Below are 12,836 nucleotides of genomic sequence, written 5' to 3'. Positions count from 1 at the left end.
GCCTCTGCATTAGAAAGGGCACAATATTTCATTTTCCATTTCCTTTCACAAATAGAAAATTAATTGCATAGACATGCAGAAAGTGCAGATATAACTCGTTATGTATTGTTAAGGCTGTCTGTGATAAATTTATCAAGCTTAGACAAAAAGTACTCTGAAATCACAATGGATCTATCTTAATTAATGTTCTTTAAGTAACAGTTACACCTGTTTGGAAATGGGAGGTAAAAGACAAGTTTTCCAGAAGCCCAGTAACATAGTGGTCTCTGGTTTACAGAAAGCTGGCAAATATGAACTACACTTTGATTTGAGCCCTGTTATACCTTTTCAAGAATCAAATTTAAAGTCCTGTTTTGCAAATGAATTATTCCAGTGTATCTGTAAAAAAAAAAAAAAAAAAAAAACAAAACCAAATTCAGCTAATGGTTATCTTGCTGTTCCTAGTGATGTAATCGAGCAGTTATGTGGGGTAAAGGTGAATCCATTAAAGTCCATCTCTATAATGCAGTTAGGACATATGCTGTTTATGGAACTCTCCAGCCATAAAACTATCCTACTGTTATCCATTCTTGGTTATATTGCTGATACAGCTTATCTCTGCTGGAGTCATTGGAGTGGTGCTGTGGAGACTGTCCTTAATGACAGCAGAAACCAGAGGGTGATCAGAAATGGTGTCACAGTTTACAGAAAGAAGCAGCAAACAGGAGGAGGTTGGGGACACCAGGACATATTGCTGCCATGTGCCAAGTTGTCTTAGCAAAGATATACCACAAGATGGAAGATGAGGGAGAAAATGGAAAATTTTGTGCTTTTGGCTGAAGGAAGACAGACTTGCTGATGGATGGCTGAGCACTGAGAAGAGTTTTCAACAAGCTTTATATTTCACTGTTGTTTCCTCTGGATTGGGGTTACGTCCTGGCAATAGGGTCCATGGGGGTAGAACATGAGACTGGCAGCCAGAGGCTTACACGGGTGAAGGGGGAGTGTGGTGAGCACCAGTATCTTAATTGCTGTCTATCTACAGAAAAACACTTGCTGTAAAGACAGTCTTAATATGCATTTTTAAGTTCTACAGTTTTTAGATTGTGATTTAGGAGTTATTATCTGCAGGTTTGGTTTCACAGATTGGCTGCTCTTAGAGCTTTTGTTACAGGTCTCATTTTCAGCTGGTGGGTTATAAACAGTCTGAAACTTCTGCTTTTCACAGGTGCTTTTCCAACACTATCCTCTGACCTCCATTTCACCTCTTCCTGTACTCCTTTCCCCCATGTCTGAATTTTTGGAGTGCTGAGATCAGCTCTTTATTTTTACCAGTACTTTTTTAGGTTTGAATTCTAACAAGAGAAAATAGAACTAAGTTTAATGCAATGTCTTTTTATTTTTCTTGTTGTGTTTGCCAAGAAACTAAAATTTAGAAAAAAAAACCAGCTTGCAGAAGTCAGTATCAGCCTATTTCCTTAGTTGCTTCAAACAGTTCTAGAGTTCCTTGAGTTTTTCTGCTCAGCTATGCAGATGTGAAACATTCCTCCCTCAGTCTGAGCATGTACAGACCTCTCAGTGGCAGAGCACAATGGAATTTGTGTGATGCACATACCTCATTCCAGTCACAAGTGTCATTAACAGCAAAACCATGTTACAATTTCCACCAAGCAAACCTCAAACTCAAGACTTGAAAATGTAGGTATTTTTGGCTTGTTTTCCTGAAGTGGCGTTTATTTTATTGGCTTCTGAGATATCAAGGGTTTAGTAATGCGGGGATCTGCCTAAATAAGTGAGTTAACAGGAATCTGGTGGAGAAGATCTAGTTGTGTTTTTTTGTTTTGATCTGTAGGTTAATGTGTGCAGGTCAAACAATCCTTCAGTCTTCAAAGGCACTGTTGCTGATATTGGTGGAAGGAGTTTGCAAAGCCATCTCAGTGCACTTGCTGTTTTAGTGATGGACCCATTTCCTCTCTGTTTAGAGCCTCGTTACAGCCCCATTCTGCAGGAAAATTCACAGTGGTGCTAAAAGGGCATATTTCCCTTCCTTCTGTTTCTTTCCTTGCTGCAGCTCCAAATGTACTCTTTGCTATTCACCACTGTCCCATTTTATCTGTTACAATGCTGTCAGCAGAACAGCTGGTGCTGACCTCCTACGTGCCATTGTTATCCTTTAGTACCAACATCCCAAGGTAGTGACAGAATTTTCATTTCTTGGCTCTTATTTGGAATTCTAACTTGGGTAGGTTTCAGTGCCTTGGTTAAGACTCTGGGCCTGAACTGAAGATTCTCTTTCACAGACAAACAAGGGGGAAAAAAGTTATGATACCATAGAAGTGCAATATGCTGTTCATGCTCACAAAATATACCATGTAGGAAGAATGGAGCTCTTGGCTTTGAATTTAACAAATCAGTGGTGTGTGAACTTAGATTTATGATGTTTCAGCCTTTTGATTTTCCTGCATTTTCAGTGGTTGTTGTCACTGCTTTTTTCATCTTATTGATAGAATACCTTGATGTTTAGTCACATGTAACTTTTATCTCTGCCAGTGCCACTCCTAGATTGGATTAGAGATTAGGTTTGTCTTCTTTTTCTTCATCCTTCTCCTGGCTCCACATATTTGAGTCTACTGACCTCCAGTCTCTTTGAGATCAAGTTACTGTGTTCAGCTACTGTGTTCAGCAAACCTGTGTCTGATTCTATGATCTGAAAAGTTGCTCCCTTTCAGTCAATTATTACCCAGAATTTTTGAGGATTACAGCCCTGTCTGTTCTAAGATCTCAATTCCCTAACTGTGGTTTAGAAGATGGTGGAAGGTGAATGGAAAAAAGGGAGATCTGTGAGAAGCTGAGTGTTTTTCATTTGCTTCCAGAGCTGCTTCCATGCAGGACTTCTAAATCAATTTCCAAAGTATTTGGCATAAACCTTTGCTTACATCCAATAAATAAATTTCTATGTCAGTTGCATTATGATAAATCTGAATACCCATTTCTGGTGTCCATCTTTGAAAACCTTGATTCTTCTCAAATAATATTTAGAAAACAGAATAACGAGTAGTATGTATCTCTGACTTTGGTTGCTTGGATTTGCAGGTAAAGAATATGGGTTTGGATTGTAGGTTTAAGATGCAAGGCTAGGTTTATTTAGTAGGATTGATATGTCTCATGCAGGGTGAGCTCACAAGCCAGGGTTTGGCACAGCACAAAAAATATCCAGATAATCTTAAGCAACAGACTGATTTAAATTAGATCCTTGTCAGGGTTACACCAGTCAATTTAAGAAGCAACAGCATGTAACTTCTGTGACACAGATTTCACAAAGTGAATAATTAATAATTAATGTTATGAGAACTTTAAGAGGTAGAACAGTGCACAAATACTCTATGACCTCTTCCCTGTGTGTGAAATACTCAGTATTTGCTGTGAACCTCTATGGAACTGGACTGTACCCTACAGAAGTTTACCTTAAACTGAAGAAAATAGAAAGAAATTGTATTTGAAGTTGTAATTCAAAAAGTATAGTGAATGCTAATTGCCTACAGCATAAAGTAGGCTGTTAAAGTAAGATTTTGTGATTTCTATTGGTTAGCTCATCTCAAAGGCTGGTGGATGTGCATAAATGTGAGAGAGCTTTCAAGTTTAAATTATTTGGATTAAAAATCATACTGCATTTAAAGATATAATGTTGGTGGAAAAGTGCCCATCTTTATTCCTTCACAGGAATAGCTGAAAAGGATTAATGTCTGTCAGTAATGAAGGGCCATGGTGAGATGCCCTCTTTGGGCTCCTCTCTGCGGGCCAAGGGCAATAATCAACACCAGCACCAACAGTCTCTCTTCTGTGTCAAGCAGAAGTACCAGCCTAGTTCAACCAGTTCAAACAGCTGGTTTGAAGTCACCCAGCTGATTTTGTCTGTCATGTTAGGAAGGGAACATCTGAGCTCCTCTGCAGGCAGAGGAGTGGATGAGGAGAAGAGTTCACAGCAGCGCTGTCCTCACTTGGACTGTGAAGAATCTGTCAATGGCCGGATTGTCTTCACAGAGTCTTTTGTGCTACAGTTAAGGCACTGCCTGTTGTGTGTGGACAGGGCTGAACTTAGAGGAATGGGTCTGCATAGATCAGTCATAGCCACATCAGTAGGGAGAGAGGAATTGCTGTGTGGGGCAGTTGCACTGTGAAGAAAAAAGGCAGAGCTCACTTCCTCTCCCTGCAAAGCTATCCCTTCCCTCCCAGCCCCTGCAATTATCTGCTCCAAGCTGTTTTTCCACTGGATTATCTGCAGAGGAGTTCTACAAAGAGCATTGAGAAACAAGCCAGTACAGAAGCAGTAGAAGGACTTGGGAATTTCTTTCTGATGTCCTGCCGTGTTCCAAGTCAGTTTGACATGAGATACACAAAGGTGGCCTTTGTGTCTTTGCTATGAGGGAGGAGACAAGATTTTTCCAAGTCTTTTCCCTTCTCAAGACAAAGAGTGTGCAAGAAGCTCCTGGTTTTAGAGTTTACTAGCTCATCACAATCTGCTTCCCTCTGGAGATCACCAGAATGGAGGGGGGAATCGATGACAATTTATTTATCCCAAGGGACAGGGCAAGCTCCCTCAGTTTCACAACTCATCATGACTCACCCAGCTAAGTTTGCTTTTTTCTGTTTGATAGAACTGATGTATTTTACACTTAACTGTATTATGAACAGAGTTCAAAGCAACTGTATGTGATGGGATTGATTCTTTGTAAATGAACTATTTTCTGTTCCAGGGTTCAAGCTCAGAATGTCAGAGTTACTTTTTCATTTTGGAAGGACTGCCTCTTTTCTCAGGCAGGAAACAAAAGCTTATGGTACAGACCCTTTCTTGGAACCTTGACTCTATAAATAACTGTTCTGTAGAGCACCTAAAATACACCAAATACCAGGTCTAGTATGAGCCATAGAGGAAGTTTATGCAGCTACTTACCAATTTGACTCTTGCATCAGTGCTCGATGTGCTGTTCCTTTCCACAGCATGTCAGTGGAGAAGCCCCACTATTGCAAGTGTGGCATGACTGCACGTTCTAAACATTGCTGTGTTCACATCAGGACTGGGCTTGTTCTTCTGAACTTGGATTCAAAGAGGAGCTTTAACATTTCTAGGTATATACCTCTGCCGAACCTTTAGCAAAAGATGGAGTAAGGCTTAGTATTAGTATGCTGGACTGAGGAAAATGTTAAATATGTATCCCTATCAGCATCCAGCAGCTGTCAGGATAAAGGAAGTGGTGTGCCAGTTGGTGCACGCAGCAGCATCCTGTTCTGGAGAAAAATGCTGACCATACTTCACCTTTTAAGCTAGCTGTCTTCAGGGATTTTCTATCAGAATCCATCTTCAAAATGCTCCTTGTCTTCCAGCCTCCTCTAAAGTCTTCTCTGTCAGGTCAGTTATTCCTCAGAAGGTTCTTCTCCAAATTTCAGTAAAAACCCAGGGGATACTTGGCAATCCACTGGAACTGAGGAAGCTGAAATCATGACTTGGCAATCTATTTTTGATAAGCTGACTTTCAGGATTTATTCATTCCTACTGCATGTGTCTGCTACTCAATCCAGTAGGCATAAATGACACATAAGCAATGGAGTAAAGGTTGTACCTGAAGTAAACGTTTCTTTTTATTTCTTCCTCTTTTAAAAATAGTTTCTGTAACAGACCTTCAAAATCCCTTGTACCTTTATGGGGTCATCTCAGATGTCTTTGGTATCCAGGTGTATTTTTCCTGAAAAGCTTGATTTTTTTCAGACCACACATACTTATCAGAGTTTTGTTTCTCAGCTCTAAAAAATTAAACCTTCAGAATCACCTACCGCTGTGTCCAGTTACTGTTTGTTTCACCTGCATTTAATAAACTTTGTAATATGGACTGATTGTACCTAAATAGTTGATAACATTTTCATTATCAGCTTTGTTAGGAGTTTCTCACAGATGTCACAAAAGCAATGAGTCCTGTATTATGTTGTAGAGGAAGAATAGGGCTTTCAAGATCACTTTATGGAGGGGGCAAAGGTGAGAGAGGACTCTTGGGTATGTGGAGTTCCCTATGTGTGAATCTGATGATGGTTTAGTAGCAGGACTGGGATTGCTGGGGCTGAACACTTGGAAATGAAGATGAATAAGCAGAGAGGAGAAGCTGGAAGCACAGAACAAGGCATCTGAAGATGATGTGATGACACAGAGGAGGATGTTAGAGGAATTCAAAGCACAAGAGTAAAATGGCTGGGGCAAAAGGCCCAGGTAAAAGGAACATTACCTTCATAATCTGTATGGGGAGGAAGGGATCAAGAAGTGCCTGAAGGGAAAAGGTGGACAGAGAGAAGGGTTATTGTGATGTGTTGCTTGGAAATAGATGATGAATGTTTTATTCTCTGCAACCAATTACTTTAGAAGAGCACAAAAGGATGAGAGTCACTTGATGAAATGGAGACACCTGCATGTAGGTAATGATACCTCAGCTTACAATTTAAATTCTCTATATTATCTAAATCTCTGTAAATGGGAGAGAAAAATATTCATAAATGGGTTGGGTTCCTGAGGGCAGGGCCTTTACAGAACCCTGAATTGCTCTGCAGTGTGTCAAGTTTCTCTTCATTCTGCAGATTCGGTCATCCAAAAGACTCTGTAAATTGCTGGACAATTTATGGTGCCAGGCTGGTTTTGGTGGGGGTTTTTTTGTTTGTTTTGTTTTTTGTTTGTTTGTTTTTTAGTGCATAAAGGTAAGGTGAATTGTTCTGAAAATAGGATAACACTCTTAAACAGATGGCCATTTAGATCCAAATTTACTAGAAGCCTGCAATGTACCTTAAATTAGAAAGCAAGTGTCTCCAGCTGATAAAACCGAAACCAGAGGAACACAACGCTGTGGTGACTGTAATAATATGACTGTATTGTGTAATAACTATAATAGTGATGGTATCTGCAAGTGCAACCTTTAATTACTCTGCCTGTTTCTGCAAACTCTTTAGGAAGGAAAAATAACACCTATTTGACACATGTTGTGAAAATTAAATTTCCCAATAGACAAAAGTGTAGGAATGTCTCTCCAATGTCAAACCAAACTCCCTCCTAACACAATGTTTTAGTCTCTGACAGTGACCAATAGTAGATGCATAAGGGAAAAAAGATAAAATGTGACAAGTAGAGTATGACACTTACTGGGTTATAATTTCCTACTTTCAGCAGTTTGCAGATTAGGAATTTTCTGAGTCTGAGCTTGTTTTCAAAGCATCTTGTGTAATAGCATAGTGCTTTCTCTCATTTATGCCTCTATTTGCTGTCATTGTTTCTGTCCCCTGGTATTGGGTCTCCTTGTCTAGCTCAGAGTCACATGTAGTGCATTTCAGTTGACTTAGGAGCCTAATACCCATTTTCACAAGGGATATATGAAACCAGATCTGAGAGTCACTGACTAGTACCCATATTGGGAGTTTTCTGGAGCAATTTTTGGAAAAATGTTGTCAGAATCTGTGTAGGGTTTGGGGAAGGGAGGTGGTGAATCAGTTAAATGATATTTTGTGTTTGAAGAGGAAAGGGGAAAAAAAAGACAATAGAAATGGGATATGTTTAAGTTGGAGTTATCCAGCATTAGAGAATTTTACATGTGACATGAGAGAAATATCCTTGCCACTGGTGTAGATATCTGAAATACTTGTGTGCTTGAGTGCTCTAGTCCTGTAAGCAAATAGAAAACTATATCATCAATGGCTAGTGTACAAGACCACAGTACAGCAAAAGATTTATTTATCAGCCAAAATTCTGTCTTGCTGTATCTCTTCCTCTGTTATAGGCACAAATTTTAGTTTCTTGTATGCTGTAGGTGGTTCTTGTCAAAGGGAACAGAGAAGGAGGGTCATCCCTGTTGTCCCCTTTTTTGTACTGACTTCTCTTTTAACACTTGCTAAAAGTAGCACTGAAATCAGTCCAGGTCCCTTAACTTCTCCTGAGGGAGAACGTGGAGAGAGGTGAAAGTGTCTACTACAAATACATAATTTTCTTTTCACTTCATTGTTCCTTCTCCATCTGACTTGGCAGGTGAGTGGGAATGGTGTGCAAATTGATCCTGAGGCAATCAATGATGCAGCAGCTGGTCAGAGCTGAACACTGATGCACTGAACGCCTCCAAATCAATTCACACACTGCTCTTGCTCAGGTTGCCTGCCACTTCAGGAGGGAGGGAGGGATGGATGGATGGATGGATGGATGGATGGATGGATGGATGGATGGATGGATGGATGGGGAACTGAGGGGAAAATTGCACAAAAAGTATTCTGGGACCTTTCTAAATAGGCCACTTATATGTAGCCCTTCTTCCCTCACACATACATTTATACTGCATGTAAGGATATGCTAAGGTCACGATGCAGTGCCTTGTTTGAAGCTTTTGGACGTTGCTCAAAGGGAGCAGAGTAGGGCTCTGGAGAATGTCTGGGAAATTGTCTGGAAGAGACAGAGCAGTCCTGTGTCTTCTTCACTGTTTTCTGCTTTGGTGTTAGGTATTTAATTAGTCAAGTATTGCTGGTTGGATGTGTGCAAACTTAAATAATCCTGTGAAGTGTTGTGCCACAGGAACTGTGGCTCCTAATTTCTAAACTCTCCTCAAGGTGTGCGGCTTTTGTTTTGCTTTAATAAGCCAGGAGTTGTGCATGTCGAAAGTGCCTATTGTACAAAGATCTCAATTTACTTGGCAAACTTCCATGCATTAAGACTCCCTGCTTTGCTGTCAAGGAGTGAGGTATCTCCATTAAGAGCAAGTGAGCCAGGAATAAATGCCTGGTCTCTTCATATTGCTGCTGCTTCCTTTTATTTTGCTTTCTTCTCCTGGATAGTAGTCCTTAATTTAGAATGTAGATTGTTAAGACTGGAGATGATTTTGGCCCCTACAGAAGAGGGATGGCACCTCATCCCCATGCCAACACGAGAACATCTCCCTTTTTCTCTTGCAAGTGGCTGGCTGTGATCCAATTCAGTGCTGTCCTTAGGGATTCTCTTGTCTGTGCCACAGTTGCCATGGTCCCTAGGGAAGCAGTTAGCAAATAATTTAGGGGTAAGACCACCCAGCAGCCTCTTCTTCCCACTAGTCACTGACATGAGACCTTGGCAAAAGACTCAGTCTTGTGTGGGAACATGGATCCACATGTACAGAGGATAATCCTGCAGGGAACCCTTCCTACACAAGGGTAGCCATGGATTGGATCCTTTGGCTTCATACATGGGGAGGAGGAGATACATGCAGTTGGCTGAGAGAATTGCTGGAAACAGTGCTGAAAGGCAGTGGCAGACCTGTGGAAAGACTTCAATATTGGGTGCTCCAGCCCATGCTGCTTGCAGTAACACCAGTGCTGGATAACTGAACATATTCAGAGATTATTGATCTGTGTGTCCCCTTACAGTTTAGGGTACCACAAGACCTGATGTGGCACAGGAGCTGTATTCCCTTTGGAACAGAAGGTAGGAACAGCATGCACAGAACAGGTATAGCCATGTCAATAAGGAAGAATTGGCATTCATTTATTTTATTTATTGCCCATTAACTTTAAGGAGTCCTGATACATTTGTCTGTTTTCAATAGTCCAATTGCTGCTAATCATAACAGGAAGTAAATGTTGGCCACTGCCTTGGGAACACATTGTATCACAAGCGGTTTGTGGCAGAAGTTGTCTTTTTGCTCGGCACCTGATGAGATGAGGCCGTATTTCTGACTGACTGGGGAACAAAAATTTGAAGGTTGCCTCACATGTCCCCTCCTGCTCTGAGATAAAGCTGGCAGGTGGAGCCAGGCAGGTGTCCCAGACCCCTATGGCAGGGCCCAAGGGCGAGCTGCTGCCATTTGTGAAGTACTCTGAGCACAACAGGGAGGTTCAGGAAGTGTCTGAAACAACAAAAGCAGGGTATTTCTTGCTGTTCTCCTGGAGAATAGGTACTTAGCACAGTTTTAATTCTTAGCTCAGATAAATCAAACCTTCAGAATCACTTACCACAATGTCCAATTGCTCTTTGTTTTACCAGCAGTTGATAATATTGTTTTATGTAAATTCTAAGAGGATACAAGTTAATCTGCTGTTTGCAATCCAAATTTATGGTGAGGTTTTGTTGGTGCTGGCTGGACTGTGGTGTTCAAGTTGAGACGTAATATTTTATTCACCTGGTACTTGTGATGATGTAAAAGTCATCCCTTACTCCCTTATGGATGGATCTCATCTAGTCAGCATGGATACTAGTTGGATGTGCAAGGGATTAGTATGGCTGTTGAGCTTCCAGAGCCATCTAGAACTTTTTTGTGTTGGCTTTCTTGAGAGAATCCTGTCTGTCATGGAAAGGGTTACCATGGTGATGCTTTGAGTTATATGTCCAAATTAGTATTAACTATAGGTATGGAAAGTATAGGACAGCTTGATATGGCTTAAGGAGTCTCCCAGCCCTTGGAGCACTCATGTAATAGTCCTGTTTAAATTGCAAAGAGGCTGGACAGGGATTGTTGTTTTACTAGGCTGAGAGTCTGAAGCCACTAATGACCATGGAAAAGTAGGATGGCACTGCCTTTGACACTGCCAAAGGTTCTTGTGATTAATGGTGCTATTGTTTGACTTGACACACCAGCAGTGCATCACAAGTTACTTTGTGTGTTAGGGAAACAAAGACTTGAACATCTTGAGAATGGCTCTTGAGGACTCGTTTGGTGACTCACCTACATCTGGCCTTCATCCAGGTAAGTCAGGCTCTAGGGCAGGTGTCCATGTTGGAATGTAACCTGAACCATTCTCTGCCCAGCTCTGATCTCTTATAAAAGCCAAATGAGCTTTACTGAGCAAGCCTAGGATTGTCTGGAGTTGGGACAAAGCCAGAGCAAATTGAAATCCTGTCTTCTGGCTCCCTCTGACTTGAGCTGCTTTCCTGGTATCTGAACACTGGATGTCACCTGGCCATAGAGTTATTTACTGTAATTCCAGCAGTCCCAGACTGCAAGTCTAGTCTGGGACTGCTGGAATTGAACTGGGGGACTCCTGCATGTGCTAAATCTGAGCTACAGAGGTGCTGTCATGGCAGGGAAGAGCAAAGTGGACACAGTATTTTTTGCAATAGATATACAGATGGTATTTTATCCTTTACTGGCTTTGTGAGAACTTTTTAGAATAATCTAAAATAGCTGAGGTCCCTCTTCAGCTCTAGCCCTTCAGGTCTGTTCTTGTTGAACTTGGGAAGCCTGGTTAGTACATTTTTCCATCTCTAGATTGTGAGGATGGAAGACAATACTGATTACTACCTTCTGATTACATGTTTAATTATTCCCATGTTTGGCTGTTGTTTGGAGGTAAAAGCCTGGATTATAACGATTTTCTTATGTGGAAGAGCAAGATCTAATTCTTCATTTGTGAGTGAGGTTCCCCTGCTGTTCCACTGACATATGGAGCTTTGACCCAGACATGTGGCTGCGTTCATTTGTAACCCTCCTGTGGCCTGTTGGAGCCTCTCCTTCTGCAGGCCCTTGGTGAATGATAGAGGGAGGTGCAGAATCCCAGAACTGGTCAGGTTGGGAGGGACCACAGTGAGGCGTCTCATCCAGCCTTCCTTCTCAAGGAGGGCCATCTCAGATCATGTGGCACAGGATTGTGTCCAGACAGTTGTGGAACATCTCCATTGAGGGAGATGCCACAGCCTCTTTGGGCAATCTGTTCCAGTGCTTGGTCATCCACACAGTAAAGTTTTTCCTCATATTTATGTGTAACTTCCTGTACATCAATTTGTGTCTTTTGTTGCTACTTGTTCTGTTATTTGGCACCACCAGGAAGTCTGGCTCCATCTTTGCAGCTCCCTCCTTTTAGATATTGATACATATTGATGACATCTCCTCAAATTGTCTCTTCTTGAGGCTGAACAGACCCAAGTCCATCAGTTTTTCCTAGTAAGAGAGGTACTCCAGTCCTTTAATCATCTTTGTTGCCCTCCTCTGGACTTGCTCCAACAGCTCCATACCCATCTTAGGTCGGGCGGTTATAACTTTGGGCGCTTCTTCCCTGCACCACTGAGCTCGGAAACCAGCAGCGGCATCCCCAGGCGAGAAAAGCCCAGCTGGATGTGTTGTTTTCGGGCAGGCTGGATGTGTTTTCTCGCCTGGCGCTCCGGGGCCGGGTCAGCATGCCGGGACCCGGCGGGAGCGGGGCCGGCATAGCCGCGCTGAGGCCGCACGGGGGCGCCGCCCGCCCGCGGACGCGGCGGTGGCGGCGGGACAAAGGCAGCGCCGAGCCCGGCCCCGCCCCGGGCTGGCACCGGCACGGCAGGGGGACGTGGGAGCCCGGGCGGGGACGTGGAGCCCGGGCTGGCACCGGGCTGGAGAGGGCTGCACGGGGGTCCACCCGGGAAAAGCTGCCCGCTGATTCACGCCTGCAGTTTACATTATCGAACCTTCCCGCCTCAGGAAAACCCTGGGCAGGGAGTGAATTTATAGATGTTGAGGTTTTTTTTTTTCCCCAAGAGCTAATGAGCGCGATGCTTTTGGGCAGGATCCCATCAGTTGCTTTGCCGGGCCGGGGAGGCTTGTGCTTTCGTTTCCCTCTTTGATCCCAGCCAGTATGTAAAAGAATTGCAATTACACTTAAGCAGCACCTTTTACCAGACAGCGTCCAAATTCAAATACCAACCTGAAGATCAGCTTCTGCTTTTTTGCTGTTTGTTTCTTTCTTTGTTTGTTTGTTTGTTTCTTTGTTTGTTTGTTTTTAAGGTCCCGGAGAAACTTCTCGACTTCTCGGGTGGGCGCTCTGGCTTTTCCCTGATCTTCCTTCTGCGATCTCCCTTTTATCGGTTACACGGGTTGAGGTCCCCTGGGTGGCAGCCCGAGCTACTC

This window comes from Lonchura striata, chromosome 3, assembly GCF_050655825.1.
Source record: "Lonchura striata isolate lonStrDom1 chromosome 3, ASM5065582v1, whole genome shotgun sequence".
In the NCBI taxonomy this organism is placed as follows: Eukaryota; Metazoa; Chordata; class Aves; order Passeriformes; family Estrildidae; genus Lonchura; species Lonchura striata.
The sequence above is the reverse complement of the archived record's forward strand: the minus strand, read 5'-3'. Positions refer to the sequence as shown.